General features: G+C 42.5%; 1 pseudogene; it reads right to left on the reverse strand.

Moving 5' to 3' along the window:
* Positions 1-6412: 6412 nt before the first annotated feature.
* On the reverse strand, positions 6413-6552 carry LOC147822950 (U2 spliceosomal RNA; annotated as a pseudogene).
* Between the last annotated feature and the right edge of the window lie 5059 nt (positions 6553-11611).

Here is an 11611-nt window from a genome sequence, read left to right on the forward strand (position 1 = left end):
TCTCAGTACTGTTTCTTTGACAACCCCACTCAATCCCTCTTAGGCTAGTGTACTGGGGAGACATTTGCCCCAGGGCTACCAGGATGTATGCTCATTGGGATCTGACCCTGTACCTCTTGGTGGCCCCACACAATGCCTCCTCCTCTGAAGATGACTAGGTTGCAGAGGAGGTAGACCAGTGCCATGCAGAGTAAAACTCCAGGTGCTTACCTGAGCTCTTAGTAGAGGGTCAAAGTGTCCACCTGTGTCCTTTTTACCAGGCATGTAGCCTGTCGTGTCACCCAAGGTGCCCAAGTATCCTTAGAACCAGAGTGACAAGTCCATTTTCCTGGATGGCCTTTCTTGATTTAAGACCTTCCTCAAGATGACATAAAAAGTCTCCTTCCCGTCTGGGCTGTGCTAGAGTTAACAAGGATGGTGAAAGTTCCAGAACGCTTGAAATAAATGTGTTCCTACTGTGTGTAATGCAGTGGGTGCTGTCTACCCTCAGAAAAACTCAGGCCTTGCAGACTCACACCTGGCATAGCTATGTGGCAGGAGTAGGAGATTCTCTGAGCTTTACACTTTAGCATTGGCTATCTCACAACTGTTTATTTCTGTGAAAATAATACATCAAGTGACTAAGCACTCTAAGCAGATACAGTGTAGAAAAATCACCTACAAAGCCCCCACCCTGCTCCTGACCACTGCTGGCCTTTGGGGGCTGTCCTCACAGCCTCTGCATGCAGTGTCTTTGGCAGCTGCCTCCTTCAGGTCACTTCTTGATTTCATGATTTTGCTGAAGACTGGCAATTAAATCTGCCTTGCTGTAGGGCAGTATTCTGAATTTTTACTATTGCCAAGCGGGCCAATGCAAAACAGGTATAATTGACCATCAACCCATAATCCAGTCTAATGTCAACGTTGAAGCCCTCAGGTTGCTGCTTCCATGTCCTCCCCCCCCCCGCCGCCCGCCTGCTTTTTTTCTGGATAAAGTGCTGTGGGGAACAGAAAAGCAGACATCCTGCTCAACTCATCTAAGAGTGTCCCTTTTGTGCTATGGTCCTCGTCTGGCCCATGGGCCCACTTTCTGCTCTTGACTCTCAGGGCCTGAAAGGTATCTGTGTTCTAAAATGTCAGAGCTGACCCTGGGCTGGCACACTCATTCACTTCCTTGGCTGGGTTACCGATTAATGGCAAGTGTATTCATGCCTTTCAAAAAAAACTATACTTAATGTTCTTATCAAACCCTGGAGATTTACTATTGCAAATCTCTTCCTTTGTGGAATTGTACCAGCGATGGCGAGTCCCTGGCTGATGCCAAGACTGACTTCCCGGTGGGCTTGGGTCTTTACTTTCAACTTGGCAGGTGCTGGCTGAACCAGAATTAATCTCCAGTGTGATCCAGTCAGTGGAAAAATACAGCGCTGTCTTAGGGAGCTGCCAGGGAAAACAATCCCCTCACTTCTCCCTGCTCAGTCCACTCTAGCCCCAGAGCTAGAGGCCACTCCCCTTTTCCCCACAGATCAGATTTGCAATGTTTCTGGGCCTCCAGAAAATGTCACGTTTGCCCCAACACTTTTTTTCTTGGGAAAAAATCAGTACCTCCTGATGAAAAGAGATGCTTTATTTATTTATTTATTTTTTGAGATGCTTTAATTCTATTAAAATATTTGTTTCCCAGGGATAATTGAAATTGAGACAATTTAATAATTTAATATTGATAATAGGATAATAATAGCTGTCAGTTTCAGAGCAAGCACTTGTGCCAGGCATTGCTAGGTGCTTTACCCATATTCAAATTCAACCATTCACAGCAAAACCCATTTTACAGATGAGAAAACCAGCTCTCAGAGAGGGGAAGCAACATGCCCAAGGTCATAGAGCGAGTCAGTGACCTTGCAGCAAGTGGACCAGGTCTAAATGAAGACTGGGACCAAAGATTCAGTTTACTCCAGAAAACAGCTTGAGGGAGTTGGGAAAGATGAATTTCATAGCCAACCAGACTTTTCTATGGTTTCACCACATACTTTTTGGGTGGAAAAGCTGTTTATCCCTTAGGGCCTGTTTCCTTCCCTGTAAAATGAAGATAATAAAAACTGCTTCACTCGTGAGGAAGAAATTGGCCCAGGAATGTAAAGTACCTTGCATGTCACGGGCCCTGGAGAAACATTTAGACTCTCTATCCCTGTCCTAATGACCTCTGGCAGTTGTCCTGGCTCAACTTTCCCACCCCATAAAATGACCAGTTTGGCCTGGATCTAATGGGTAAGGTTCCTCCCAGTTCTCTAGTTCTAGGATGTGGAAAATGCATCGATGCATACTTCATGCTTTTCTGCGGTTTCCAGGCATCCATTATTTCATTTAGATACTTCCAATCTCCACCTCCTCCACCGCATCCTTTCCTTGGAATTCTGCAAATCTTACCTAATTTGCTTTGCATTTTCAGCCCCTGGCACCCATTCCCCTCCCTCCCCTGGCCTACCTGAGGATGACATCATGGTGCTTACACCTTTAAGATTATATAAATCTGTGATCCTACAGTGGCCTCCATCCCCATGGTAACGCGGAGGAGTTTCCCTTTCGTGAGGAAAGCTGTCATGTCACTTCCTGCTGCTGACAAATCAGTTTAGGAGATTAAAATAAAGGGGGGGGGCGGGATGCCTCAGAGAAGTGCTGGCTTCGGTGGTTTCTGGTTGTTGTACACAGAGGCAAACAATGCCTTGCCAGGCTGGTGGCCCCGCCTATCCCCAGCCAAAGCTCAGGTTTCCCACACCTCACCCCGGGTGGATCCAGGTCACCCCAGGGTGTTTTGCTCCCCAGGTTGAATTCTGGGGAGCAGGTGGGAGGGCTGCCCACCTCTGGGGACTTTTCTGGGGCCAGGCAGAGCAAGCTTATTCCGGAATAGCCTCTTTGTCCAGACCAGACTGACTCCCCTGTCAACTCAGGACGTGTGTTTTGTCCTGTGAAGAACAAGGCCCTGCTGGTTGCTGGCACCATAGTGTTAACAAAACTATGCTCTGCTAAGGAAAACACCCTAAAACCACCTTTTTCTTTTTGACTGTAACTTTTTGAGTGAAGCAGCGGGCCCACTCATTCAGTCCCTCATTCACTGATTAATGTAGTCAACGAATTATTTATAGACTCTACAAGACAAGTGCTTGCTCATAAGTAGCTAACACGGCAGCAGAATATAAATAAGATAACTAAGAAAAATGAGGATGAAAGCTATGAAGGTGGGAATAAAAGGGCGGCCCTCTGGATTTGGCGGAGAGGGAGGCTTGTCTGAGGGGGCGACTGGCTTAACTAAGGGCTGAATGATGTAACCCAGTCACCCCCTGGAGAAGTGAGCTGGGGAAAAGGTTCAGGCCGTTCAAACCTGATGTTTGACTGGGATCTTTGCAGACAGGTGGATAGAGTGCTTGAATCAGTAGAGTCATCTAGAACTGTGTTCAATTCCTGATTGTGCCACTTACCTGTAAATTATCAGCATCTCTAAGCTATTGTAATATGGTCCAATAACCTCCAACCTCCAAAGGCCCTCTACGGATTGAATAAAAGACAGTCGTCTCTGGGCACATCACAGAGGTTTGGGAATGGCTTATTGTCATCTGTGACTCAGCTGGTCACCATTTTGTCATTGAGCAGCAGTGCCACTCCCCAAAGCATCCCCGCAAAGGGAACAGAGAAGTGAGCTGTCTTGCCAACGTCATGACAGCCTGGGCCTGCATATACAGCTTCACTCTGAGCTTTGTCTCAGACGTGGCATCGCTCTGAGATCACCCAGCCCTGCCCCCTGAGCTGGGGCAAGATGCCTCCCCTTTCTGAGCCTCAGTTTTCTCATCTGTCAGAAGCACCTGCAGTGAACTTTATCTGGTCTCCTTTCCTGCCCAGCTGCTAGTGCTAAGCCTCTCCATATCAAGGCAGGGAAGGCTCTGGAATCCCCGGGGTTCATTAGGGCTGGCTCAGGATGATGAAGGAAGAGGAAATAGACACTTTCTGGGATATGGGGCAGCTTCAGGTCCTAGATCTTTAGGGGATGTGACTGGTTCTTTTGAGAGTAGCTTCCCCACAAGGGCATGTGGTGGCATCATATATGGCTGGACCCCATAGCCCAGCCTTCTCTCCAAGTCCAAGACAATCCTCTGCTGTGGACCACACTGTAAAGATGGATTTAAAATACTCACCATAATTGACACCATTCATTCATTCAATCAATATGTATTAGTACCCATAGTTTGTCAAGCACTCAGCAGATGTGCGAATAATACAGTCAAAGGACATTCTGAGATTCTGTGCCAAATACCTGGGAGAGGACTGAAAGGTCAACCAGTATCTGGGTGACCTGGTGTGGATTATTTCTCCTCTTAAAGCTTCATTCCTCACATCTCTAAAAAGAGAGTAGTGGAAGTATTTGCTTCCCATGGTGACTGTCAAAATTAAATAACAGAGTGTACTTGACTTGTTTTCACAGTGTAACAGTACATATCAGTTATTTTAACCATCATTTTCATTACCAACATCATTACAAGAGAAAGATGAAAAAAAGGAAAAAATACATATTGACAGCAATGTTAAACTCTAGCCTGGGCCTTTCCCTAAATGTAGACTTGAGTATCCAACAGCTCCCTACACATTGGTTTATCATATTTAGCACTTTTAAAAACAAACCTTTGTCAGGCGTGGTGGCAGGTACCTGTTATCCCAGCACTCAGGAAGCTGAGGCAGGAGGATTGCTGTGAGTTCGAGGCCAACCTGGGATACACAGTGAGTTCAGGACCAGCTTGAATTACATAGTGAGACCCTGTTTCAAAAAAACAAAACAAACAAAAAACCCAAACCTTTGATTTACCCCTAAACCAACTCCTTCTTCGGTTTTCCCACCTTGGTTTGTTTGTTTGTTTGTTCATGACAGGGTCTTGTTATGTAGTTCAGGTTGGCCTTGAACTTAGTAGGTAAACTCAGGCTGACCTTGGATTTGTGGCAATCCTCCCGCCTCAGCCTCCTGAGTGCTGGAATTACAAGTGTAAACCACCATGCCCAGCCCCACTTTTGTTAATAGCAACTTTGTTCTTCATTAGCTCCGGTCAAAACCTTTGGCTTCTCCCTTTTTCTCATAACCTATATTTAATTCAACAGCAAATTGAGATCATTCTATTTTCAAAACATATGTATTTTTAAAATATATCCACTTCTCAAACTCTCTTTGGCTTGGCCAGTGCCATACCATGCTGAAGTTACTGCAGTAACCTCTGAGTTAGTGATCTTACCTCTGCTCTGCAGTCTTTTTCTTCTCAGTCAAAATAAAAAGCTAGCTTTTTAGTATTACACACACACACACACACACACACACACACACACACACACATATATACTTTTTTTTTTTGAGACAAGGTCTCACTGGCCCTGAACTCACTTTGTAGCCCAGTCTGGCCTCGAACTCCTGGCGATCCTCCTGCCTCTGCCTCCCGAGTGCTGGGATCACAGGTGTGCACCACCACGTCTGGCTACCTATATTTTTTTGATGACAAATTCTCCCAGTTTCCTTATTATTGAAGAATATTTTCACTGGGTAAAGAATTTTTGTTTTTGTTTTTGTTTTTGGTGTTTTCATGTTGAAATGTCAACTTTAATTGTAAAAATTGGTTTCTGTAAATATATCAACCTCTCTGCACACAACTTGATTCAGATATATACAGATATGATATACATAGGTATTAATTGTACCACAGAACAAGATCAGGCTGAGAGAAATTTAGTCTCAGGATTAAACCCAGCTTTTTGCAAGCCTTTATGTCACCACTGAAAATAACCACACACCTGTCTGTGGTAGTGTCCAGGGCAAAACTTAGAAAGCATCTTTCTGATTTCATCACATGAGGTCAAAACGTGAAACAAAAGTAGATTCAGTTTCTCTTATTGCTGTAATTCTTAGGCTGGGGTATTACTCAAAATAGGGTTTTTACGTTTAAGGCGACAGGGAGCTATACTGATCCTAACTTGGAAAAACCAGGAAAACAGTTTTTCCAAGGTTACCATGATTTCTTTTTTAGGAAAGGTTTATATCCCAGATTATACAAAAATTTAGTCAACAAGCTTTGGGTAAAGGAAGTTCGCTTTGTGTCTTCTCTGAGCCCCTGAAGTCCTCGTCCAGGCTGTTCAGAAAGAAGCACAGTGTCTGGAACATGTCCTATTGGGGACCACTACAGGCATGCTAGACCCAAATTCTCTCTTAATGCCTCTCAGTATTTTTTTTGTACTTTATCTTTGCTTGATTTACCCAAAGAAAGGAGTTTTTGCTCTAATGTTAAATCTATTTGCAACCAGCTAACTCAGTTACCTCTGTGTGGATTTTTCATTTTGTGTACCATCTCTGGCCAATTTATAATGCCTTACCATACCCCCACCCCCTGTACCCCTACTGTCCTTCGGAAGCAAGGTGCCTTATTAGTCTACACAGGCATTCTATAGTAAAGAGAAGTCACACCTATCTACTATAGTATTAAATAAACCTTCTGAATTTAGGTCACACTACTTCTACACTTGATCTTAGCCAAAAGGCCGAGAAGCGATGGTCACACTACTTTTAAAAGCCCATGTTATACTGAAATTCTAGAATAAACTCTAAAAAGGTGGAACCAGGGATTTATTTATCCATCTTCATGTCTCTACAGAGTACTTGAAAATTCCTCTTCCCTTTCCACATTTGTAGCTTTTCTTGCTTCTAAATTCCAGCTCCCAAGATGAATTAAAGTGTCAGTTATAAGATGACCTCCGATTCCCATCTCTCTCCAGTTGACTGAGAACCTGTTAATCAGAACCATCATATGTACCCTCTTCTGTCCTACAGGTTTCCTTAAGGCTGGGTATTTGCTGTGTGTCCTCCTTCCATGTTCACCTCCTGGAGTGCTGTGAAGATCACACAGTACAATGTCCTTATTCACTGTAAAACATTTATACTGCACAGCTTGTAAGGATCTCAGCCACTATCAAATTACAAAAGGGCCCATTTCTTCTAGGATTATAGTTCTGAAATTTCCTTCCACTTTAACATCTCAATACTCAGTTCATCACATAGTAACATTGATATAAAAATAAACTTCCATTTCTTCTTAAAAAATTGACTTAATTTACAGTTAGCCTTTTCCCACCATACTTGGTGCTCTAGTAGCTCCTGGGAACAGAGGTATATTAGCAATAAAAATGGGGTATGAAAAAGTCCATGACTTGGGAGTAAAAGGAGCCCTTCACGCCTCCTCTCTCCCTACCTGAATCAGAAAAGGGTTTTCCTGAAATGAGAAGGGATGGGACTGGGCCTGCTGAGGTGAGTCTGTGGGTCTCAGGATTCTCACCCAGGGTGTAACTGAGGAATGAGGAGGGGAGAGGAAGCCTAGACATCCGGGATTCCAGGTTTTTTTGTTTGTTTGTTTTTTGAGGCAGAATCTTGCTTGGTAGTTCAGGCTGGCCTTGAACTTATGGAGATCCTCCTGTCTCAGCCTCTGAGGTGCTGGGATTACAGGCATGTGCCACCACACCTAACCTAAGCATACTTATTTTAATATCTGACAAATAACTCTGTGAATTGTGTTTATTTTTATTGCCAATTTTTTCTTGTTTTTTTTTTTCAGTACTGGGGATTGAAATCAGGACCTTGGACTTTCGAGGCAGGTGCGGTGCCACTGAGCTAAATCCCTGGCCCTTTTCTAATTTTTTAAAATCACATTTAATATTTTTATATCTCAGGTTTGTTTTTTCTTTTTTCTTTCTTTCTTTTTTTTTTTGTTTTATGTTTTTTGTTTTTTGGGTTATTTTGAGGCAGTCTCCCTTTGTAGTTCAGACTGGCCCTGAACTCACTAGTGGGCTGGGCTGGCCTCGAATTCTCTTCGATCCTCCTGCCTCAACCTCCCAAGTGCTGGGATTACAGGCGTGCACCACCACGCCCGGCTTTATATCTCAGGTTTTTAAAAGCTTTTTACTAGTACATTACTGTCACATAGTAATTACACTCATTTTAAAAATGAGTGTAAACTGGTAGGGGTACATATTGCATTTTAATCAATTTTACTCTGCCTACTCCCACCCTCCCCTCTCCCTCTTTTGACAGAGCTCTTGGCCATCTCAGAGTCTACTTACTTGTTTCTCACCATCCCTGGGTCTTTCATATTAGAGAAACCATGTGATATTTCACCTTCTGAGTCTGATATATTTAAATTAGTATTAGGGTCTCAAGATCCATGTATTCTTCTACAAATGGCCCAAATTTATCCTCTTCGGCTGAGTAGTAGTTCATATATAGTTATCACATTTTCATATATATATATATGTGTGTATGTGTGTGCGTGTGTGTGTATCTCACATTTTCTTTACCCATTTATCTATTGATGGGTATATAGGCCACTTCCATAATTTAGCTATTGTGAGTTGTCTTGCTATACACATGGATATGCATATGTAATATGTAGTATTACACTGTAATATGATGCCTTTAACTCTTTTGGGAAAATATCCAAGAGAGGTATAGCTGGGTCAAATGGAATTTCTATCTTTAGTTTATTGAGGAATGTTCCTACTGATTTCTCTAATGGTTATCCTAGTTTACATTCTCATCAACAGTGTGGAAGGGGTCCTTTTCCCCAAAAACCTTGCCAGCATTTGTTGTTTCTACAGTCCTTGATAATAGCCATTCTTACTGGAGTAAGGTAGAATCTCTGTTGTTTTAGTTTGTATTTCTCTAATGGTTGAAGATGCTCAGCATTTTTTCCATGTATTTATGGGCAATTTATACTTCTTGAAGGAGTACTTATTTATTTCAGTTGTTCATTTTTTGATTGGGTCTTTTATTTTGAGGGGGTCTAATTTTTTTGAGCTCTGCATATATTCTAGACATTACTTCCCCGTCTGAAGAGTAGACAGCAAAATTTTTTTCCCATTCCATAGGTCATCTCTCTGTTGGTTGTTTCCTTTGCTGTTCAGAACTTTAAAAAATTTGATATAGTCCCATTTTAAAATTCTTGGTATTATGTCTTGTGGAGTTGGGATTCTGTTCAGGAAGTCCTTGCTTATTCCTACGTCTTCAAGAGTTTTACCAATGTTTTCCCAGCAGATACAGTGTTTCTGTTTTTATACCTGGTCTTTGATCCATTTTGATCTGATTCTAGTATAGGGTGATAAATATAGATGCTGATTCAATCTTCTGTAGGTGGATGAGCACTTTTTCCAGCACCATTTATTAAAAGGCTATCTTTTGGGCCAGGGATTTGGCTCAGTGGTTTCGTTGCCTGCTGCTCAAGTGGAAAGATCTGAGTTCCATCCCCAGCACCAAAAAAAAAAAAAAAAAAAAAAGGGCTATCTTTTCTCCAGAGTATGTTTTTGCCCCTTTTGTAAAAAATCAGATTGTTGAAGGTGCTTGGAGTTGTTGATCCATCCTCTATTCTACTGGGCACTATGTCTTTTTTTTTTTTTTTTGCTAGTACTGCATGCTGTTTTTATGACTGTAGTTTTGTGGTATAATTTAAACTTTGGAATTGTAATGCATCCTGTTTTGCTATTGATGTTTGGGATTTCTTTGGCTATCTCGGGTCTCTTCTGTTTTCATGTAAACTTTAGAATTGTTTTGTCTGGTCCTGTGAAAAATGCCAATGATATTTTGATTGGGATTACATTAAATCTAAGTATCACTTTTGGTAATATGGCTATTTTGATAATGTCGGTTCTTCCTATCCAAGAACAGGAGATGTTTTTCCATTTTCTACTGTTCTCTTCAATCTCTTTTTTCAGAGTTCTATGGTTTTCATTATAGAGTTATTTCACTTCTTTCTTTAGGTTAATTCCTAGGTACTTAATTTTTTTGAAGCTACTGTGAATGGGATTGTTTTCCTGATTTCTTTTTCAGTGGGTTCATTGTTGGTGTTTAGGAACGCTATTGCTTTTTGGGTGCTGATTTTGTATTCTTGCCACTTTGCTGAATTTTTCAGTTCTAAGAGTCTTCTGGTGGAGTTTTCTTGATTTTTTTGTGTAAAGGGTCATGTCATCTGCAAATAAGAAAAGTTTGAATTCTCCCTTTGATACTCAACTCTCTTTTATTTCTTTCTCTTGCCTCATTGCTCTAGCTAAAGTTTTGCATACACTATTAAATAAGAGAGGTGGGAGTGGACAACCTTGTCGTGTTCCTGATTTTAGAGGGACTGCTTTCAGTTTTCCCCCATTTAGTATGATGCTGGCAGTAGGTTTGTTATAAATGGCTTTTACCATTTATTACAGGGTCTTCCTATACCTATTTTCATCCAGGTTTTTATCATCCATTGATGTTGGATTTTGTTATATATGCCAAGTTATTTCTAATGGAGTGTCAGGCATTGTGTGTGAAAATTCTTGGAGATCATTTGAGGGCTAAGGTGCTGTTATCTTCCTCTAAAGAGTGCTCACCTTGTTGCAGGTGTTTTAGTCATCTTATGAATCCCAGGTAACTTTCATCCAGTCGAAGACTGTGATGGCTTGAGCTGACTGGAAGCTGGATGTTAGACCCTGTGACAGCTGGTTCACTCTTAGTCTGAGGCTGTATCCCTTTGGAGTTTCAGCCGAAAGCTTGGGGGTTACCAGATTCACCTTTGGAATACTCTGAACCCTAATTCTCATCTTACTAGACCCATGAGTCTTTAAAAGCTCAGCTCCTTGTTCTTATATTTTAAAGTCTCAGAATTGGCCAATATCCTTTGGTGAAAAGAGGCTCCACATACTGTGGTCATCCCTCTGGGCATTCTACATTGCCCTTTCAGTGTTCTGATGTCTTCAGAATGAACTATTACTTTAAAATATTTTGTCTTTCTATATTTTGCCAGGGCTATGAGCCCCAGCATGACTTGTCTCGATGTTGTATCTCTGGCCATCTCTTCTGCCACTCTTTCCCCAGCTCTTCTCTTATAGCCAAGCTGGTCATTGCTTTCTCTCACACGGGCAAATTTCTCTCTTGTGTCAGCCCCTGCTCTGCCCTTCACCAGGACTGATTTTCTCTCCATCCCCAGCGGTCCATTCCTTGCCTCCGTTCAGCTCTCTGTTCAAATGCTATCGCATCAGTGGGCCCTTCCCTAACCACCACCCCACTTTAACCAGTGTCCACTCTTTGCTAGCCATTGGTGGCCCCAAATCCCTTTCTCTGCTTTATTTTTGCTCATGGTGCTTATCACCGCTCAAAGTTTACTTATTGGCTTAGGGCCTGTCTCTCCACTAGTACAAGAGTGGGGACCTTATATTTCTTTTTTGGGGGGGTACTGGGGATTGAACTCAGAACCTTGTGCTTTCGAGGCAGGCCTGGTACCACTAAGCTAAATCCTGGGCCCGGGGACCTTGTATTTCTTGTTCACTGCCAGGCACCCTGGTCTGCGAACACTGCCTGGCATGTTGAAGGTGCTCCAAGTCCGTGAGGAATGAATGAAAGACCTCTAAGGCCATGGACAATTCTCCTCCTCTCTGGGTGGGTCCTGGCCCAGAGTGAAGGGGGAAGTTATTGTTTTCAGATCAGCCAGTTTCTTTCCCTTTCACATGAGGCAATTTCCCTTGGACACCTTCCCATAACACACAGTGGTGTGCAATTGAAATAAAGCACATGAAAGCACTTTGTGAGCAGGAAGCACCA

This window comes from Heterocephalus glaber, unplaced genomic scaffold (assembly GCF_053883595.1).
Source record: "Heterocephalus glaber isolate CG9 unplaced genomic scaffold, H.glaber_assembly_v1.0 deba00001606, whole genome shotgun sequence".
Classification (NCBI taxonomy): domain Eukaryota; kingdom Metazoa; phylum Chordata; class Mammalia; order Rodentia; family Bathyergidae; genus Heterocephalus; species Heterocephalus glaber.